The sequence below is a fragment of the Hyperolius riggenbachi genome, chromosome 12, assembly GCF_040937935.1.
Source record: "Hyperolius riggenbachi isolate aHypRig1 chromosome 12, aHypRig1.pri, whole genome shotgun sequence".
NCBI classification, from domain to species: Eukaryota; Metazoa; Chordata; class Amphibia; order Anura; family Hyperoliidae; genus Hyperolius; species Hyperolius riggenbachi.
Window position 1 is genome coordinate 219,649,570 of NC_090657.1, and position 6,922 is coordinate 219,656,491.

Genomic DNA, 6,922 nt, shown 5'->3' on the forward strand with positions numbered 1-6,922 from the left:
TGTCCACATAAGCAGCCCTGCTACCAGATGAGGCGCCGCTATCAGGTAGCAGAGACCAAGTGTAGAGGGGGGATTCTTGTCCGCATCAGCAGCCCTGCTAACAGAGGAAGTGCGGCTATCAGGTAGAAGAGACCAAGTGTAGAGGGGGATTCCTGTCCACGTCAGCAGCCCTGCTACCAGATGAGGCGCCGCTATCAGGTAGAAGAGACCAGGTGTAGAGGGAGGATCCTTGATGGATCAACAGCCCTGCTAACAGACGAGGTGCCACTGTCAGGTAGAAGAGACCAAGTGTATAGGGGGGATCCCTGATGGATCAGCAACCCTGCTAACAGTAGAGGCGCCACTGTCTGGTAGAAGAGACCAAGTGTAGAGGAGGGAATCCCTGATGGATCAACAGACCAGGTGCCGTCAGATATATAAAAGTGTAATTTCTGAGCATTTTTGTGGCACTAAGCACATTTAAGAATTTTGATGGATGTGAGGACTGGAAGGGTAGCCGAAGGTCAGATTTTTCACCAGACGATTGAAGGATTAGGTTGCACAGTGTGTGTCACTTTTTAGACCTCGTATGGTTTTACCAGGGTAGATAATGACAGATCATGCATGAGAAGCCAATGGATGCTAATTGCAGCTTCGTTGCAAATTGTATGCGGCTAGGATTTGGGCCAATCTGAATTCGCAGGAAGTAAAAGGTGATTGGCCTAGCTCCATGAAACAAAGCAACCAATGAGATTTCCTGCAGTTGTGCGTATATATGGTTGCCATGGATAACAGTTTTAATAACTAATTATACATATATAGGCAAATCTGTAGTTTTACCTCTAAATGTTTTAAAAGACAGTATTTTAATTTTTTTTTTAATTTTTTTTTTTCCCATTCGGAGCAATTTAATTCCGATGTTATGTGACATTTCCTTGTATACAGGAATTATACAGTATAATTGGATGCAATGCACTTTATACGCAGGATATTTTCTGTGGCGAATGAAGGATGTATTTATGTGATACATAATTCTGAGATTTGACCGTTTCATTAAAGAGACGCTCACAAAAATGATGAATCTGAATCTAAACTCTCAATTTCCTTACTGTGCAACACAGCTGTCTCTCCTGTTTATTTACATTTTCTTGCCTCTTGTGAGCCATTGACTGTCCTGAATAAAGGTCAGTTAGATGTTAATTGCATCGGTTTAGGTGTACGACCATACTCTTGTCGATTGCCACCAGATCGACCATCTGATAGATCCCTCGTTGATTAGATTAGATTATTACCTGCCCACACACCGCAGACAGATTTCAAATTGATTTTATCATGAAATCTATTGGATTTTTCGCTATCTTCTGATTATCTACTTTCTCATCGAATGGTTAGTTCTATACTGCTCAAATTTAATGTTCCAGTTTTTCACAGGGGATGGAGTTCAGTTGATAGTGATAAACTCAGGCAGAGCAATAGACAGCCGAATTGGGGGCCTTTCAAAAACACTCTAACTATAATAACAGGATAAAAAGCAGTTCCAGGTTGATAACACTTCCCATTAGATCAGCTTCATAGTGGAGATGCTAGCTACGGTAGTATAGATACACATTTTTGTGTTTGGTTCTCCATAAAAAGATAATCCACCCCAAATATCTGATTGAGTTTCCGGTCCTATTGAGACAGCTGAATCATACGTCAGTTTATATTGACTCACGTAGGCTCTAACAAGGAGTTTAATGAGAGTCTGAAGCCCCCCCCCCCCCCCCCCCCCAAAAACCCTCTTTTTTTCTGGCCATTTATCTTAAAGTGGTCTGAACTCCGACATAACATTTAATAAAAAATGTGTTTTCCTACTGTTTATTACTCATATAGTTATCATATTTGCTTTTGTGCACAAGTAATATTGTCTGTTTACAAATTACAAGTTTCCAAAGTGTAGTTTATCGTGTCCTAAAAGCTGCCATTGCATTTTATTCCAGCTGCTTTTTATTATATATTAACATCTTCTAATGAGCTTTTCTGAACTGTATGTGTGTGTCTGAAGCACAGAGTTCCTTTTCACTTGTTACACTGTTTTTACACACATTGTAACAACGTTGGAATGTAAACAAAGATACTGTTATCTACAATTTGGATGCGGATTGAAGCTGAATAGCAGAACAAAAAGCGTTTGTTTAATCATTTCAGTGATGTTCTGCTAAAAAAAAAAAAATCTGGGATAGTAGCTTTCAAGCTGTGAGGAATCCTTTAGAGCAAAGTAGAAATGCTGGCTTTCAGACCACTTTAAAGAGAACCCGAGGTGTGTTTGTCAAATCATATTAGGACACAGAGGCACCCCCGGGCTCTTCTGTCCCCCCTTAAAGTGAATGGGAACCGCATTTTTAAAACAAATACTTACCTAAGGAGAGGGAAGGTTTTGGGTCGTATAGAGCCATCTGTCTCCTCTCTCGGTGCCCTCGATCCTGTGCTGGCTCCTCCCCATTTCAATTCCCCGCCGAAAGAGTATTTGGAAGTCTTCGGGAGCCGTGTCCTCCCGAAGACGTGCGGCTCCATACTGCACAGGCGTGAGCGTGCTTGCGCAGGCGCAGTACAGGACCGCCCTTCTTCAGGAGCACTCTGGCTCCCTGAAGACTTCGGAAGCCTCCTTCAGCCGGGTAAAGCAGTATTTGACTAATTTAGTCAAATACTGCTACCGGGCGAGCCAGCACCAGACCAAGGGGACCAGGAGAAGAGCGGGAAGGCTCTATATGACCCAGAGCCTTCCCTCTCCTTGGGTAAGGATCTGTCTCATTTTTTTAAATGCGGTTCCCATTCACTTTAAAAAAAAGTGCCAGGCTAGCGACAAGCAGATTGTCGCCTGTCAGTCACTGCCGATCCCCCGCCTCCTGTATAGAGCAGCTCCCTGCCTGTGTCCCTTCCCTCCCTGCCTCCTTAAGCTTCCTCCAATCAGAAGTCTCCACACCAGGGAGGGAAGGGACAGAGAGGCGGGGAGGGAAGGGACACAGGCCGGGGAGCCACGCTATACAGGAGGCGGGGGATCGGCGGTGACTGACAGGCAGAGGTAAATAGCAAGCTTGTCGCTAGCCTGGCACTTTTATAGGGGACAGCAGAGCCCGGGGGGCGCTGGAGGCACAACAGCCACAGAGGCTGGTCACTGTACACAAAACATGCCTCTGTGTCCTAATATGATTTGTCAAACGCCTCGGGTTCTCTTTAAGCAATAACATCATAGCTGAAACACTGCATTCCCGCGGCAGAATGATGCAATTATACCCCTGAAATCCCTGGGGCAAAATTCGGGGCTCCTTCCGGGTAGAGGCAGAGCTTTGCGCAGTAGCTATGCCCCTGCTAGCGTCAGTCTTCTTTCACTGAAAGGGGCGGGTAGAGGCGGAGATTGACCGAACTAGAGGCGGAGCTACAGCGCAAAGCTCTGCCTCCCCTGGGCAGCAAAATCCACGACCTGGAAAGTCATGGAATTTTGCCCCGAGGATTTTGGGGGTATAAATATCTCGTTCTGCCTCAGGGATGCAGCGTTTCAGCTATGATCTTATTGCTTAAGAAAACTGGCCAGTAAAAAGAGGTATTTTTTATGACTTCAGACTCTCTTTAAACGGAATAAAATAGACTAATTTGGAGAAAGAGACTCGTGTGGGCGGAGCTGAGAGCACAACAAAGCAAAGGTTTTGATTGAGTCTAACCAATGGTATCTAAAACTGACGTATTCATTTTGGGTAGATCGACGCTTTATAGCAGAATCTCCTACGTGGGGCAAATAGAGGTTTGCCAATTTTGACTAATTGAATCTGTTTCCATCTCTACAGGCAAAATTAAATAAACGTGATTCAACACAACAGATAAGATTTGCCCAATTCACAGATCCATTGACCAATCTCTATCTCAATTTTTTTTTTTTGTAGCATACAATTCAGTACGAAAGTAAAATAATATTGATCAAACTGTATAAATAGAGTCTTGCAATGTCATTTTTAATTATTTATTTGTGTGAGCCTAAAGAATTTATCGGAAACTGGATCATTATTACGTGTCAATGTTAGAAAACTGTCTGAAGCACGGCTTCTTGAAATGTGAGATATAAAGTGTATGAAACATAATTTAATAAACAAATTTTAAAGAGTGTTTAATTTCATTTTCCTTACGGCTCATTTATTTAACACTAGCTGATGGCCCGGCGTGTATTTGGCTGGTGTTGGCTCCGCCCGCTTTTTCTAAACACACACACACAGTTTGTGAGCTTTGCGGTCATTGGCATCAATAATTTGCAATTAAAAGAAACAAATCTGATTGGCTGTTCGTGACGCCACCCTCTTTTCTGAATTTGAACCCCAGTCACCCAATGACCAACTGTACCAGGTTTGAGGCTTGTGCCATTAACTGTGCAAGAATGGTAGCAATGAAATATTCCCCTTGAAAATCAATAGGTAAATTTTGATTGGCTTTTGTAGGCTCCACCCACTTTTCTGAATATTAATCCCAGTCACCCAGTGACCAACTGTGCAAAGTTCGAGAACCCTGCCATTAATAGTGTAAGAATGGCTGCAGTTTAGCCTATATGGCAGGGCTCCCTCAGCCGCCAAATTGCATATCTGCCCTCCAGGCTGAGGAAGTGGAGACCAGGACTCCACCGCTGGAAGGAGGTAAGTTATAACGTGTGCCCGCCATATACCCAGCTAACCTATACTGAGGCACATATACCCAGCTTACCTATACTGAGGCACATGTACCCAGCTTACCTATACTGAAGGCACATATACCCAGCTAACCCGTACTGAGGCACATATACCCAGCTAACCTATACTGAGGCACATATACCCAGCTAACCTATACCGAGGCACATACACCCAGCTAACCTATGCCGAGGCACATATACCCAGCTAACCTGTACTGAGTCACCTATACCCAGCTAACCTATACTGAAGGCACATATACCCAGCTAACCTATACCGAGGCACTTATACCCAGCTTACCTATACTGAGGCACATATACCCAGCTAACCTATACTGAAGGCACATATACCCAGCTAACCTATACCGAGGCACATGTATCCAGCTAACCTATACCGAGGCACATGTACCCAGCTAACCTATACCGAGGCACATGTACCCAGCTAACCTATACTGAAAGCACATGTACCCAGCTAACCTATACTGAAAGCACATATACCCAGCTATCCTTTACTGAGGCACTTATACCCAGCTTACCTATACTGAAGGCACATATACCCAGCTTACCTATACTGAAGCACATATACCCAGCTTACCTATACTGAAGGCACATATACCCAGCTTACCTATACTGAGGCACATGTACTCAGCTAACCTATACTGAGACACATGTACCCAGCTAACCTATACTGAAGGCACATATACCCAGCTAACCTATACTGAGGCACATATACCCAGCTAACCTATACTGAAGGCACATATACCCAGCTTACCTATACTGAGGCACATATACCCAGCTAACCTGTACTGGAGGCACATATACCCAGCTAACCTATACTGAGGCACATATACCCAGCTAACCTGTACTGAGGCACATACTCAGCTTACCTATACTGAGGCACATATACCCAGCTAACCTGTACTGAGGCACATGTACCCAGCTAACCTTTACTGAGGCACATGTACCCAGCTAACCTTTACTGAGGCACATGTACCCAGCTAACCTATACAGAGGCACATGTACCCAGCTAACCTATACTGAGGCACATGTACCCAGCTAACCTATACAGAGGCACATGTACCCAGCTAACCTATACTGAGGCACATATACTCAGCTAACCTATACTGAGGCACATATACCCAGCTAACCTATACTGAGGCACATATACCCAGCTAACCTATACTGAAGGCACATACACCCAGCTTACCTGTACTAAGGCACTTATACCCAGCTAATCTATACTGAGGCACATATACCCAGCTAACCTATACTGAGGCACATATACCCAGCTAACCTATATTGAAGGCACATACACCCAGCTTACCTGTACTAAGGCACTTATACCCAGCTAATCTATACTGAGGCACATATAACCAGCTTACCTGTACTAAGGCACATATACTCAGCTAACCTATACTGAGGCACATATACCCAGCTAACCTATACTGAGGCACATATACTCAGCTTACCTATACTGAGGCACATATACCCAGCTAACCTGTACTGAGGCACATGTACCCAGCTAACCTATACTAAAGGCACATACACCCAGCTTACCTGTACTAAGGCACTTATACCCAGCTTACCTGTACTAAGGCACTTATACCCAGCTAATCTATACTGAGGCACATATACCCAGCTTACCTGTACTAAGGCACATATACTCAGCTAACCTATACTGAGGCACATATACCCAGCTAACCTATACTGAGGCACATATACTCAGCTTACCTATACTGAGGCACATATACCCAGCTAACCTGTACTGAGGCACATGTACCCAGCTAACCTATATTGAAGGCACGTATACCCAGCTAAATATACTGAAATCACATATACCCAGCTAACCCATACTGAGGCACATATACCCAGCTTACCTGTACTGAGGCACATATACCCAGCTAACCCATACTGAGGCACTTATACCCAGCTTACCTATACCGAGGCACATGTACCCAGCTAATCTATACTGAAAGCATATATACTCAGCTATCCTATACTGAGGCACTTATACCCAGCTTACCTATACTGAGGCACATATACCCAGCTAACCTATACTGAGGCACTTATACCCAGCTTACCTGTACTGAGGCACATATACCCAGCTTACCTATACTGAGGCACATATACCCAGCTTACCTATACTGAGGCACATATACCCAGCTAACCTATACTGAGGCACTTATACCCAGCTTACCTATACTGAAGGCACATATACCCAGCTAACCCGTACTGAGGCACATATACCAAGCTCACCTA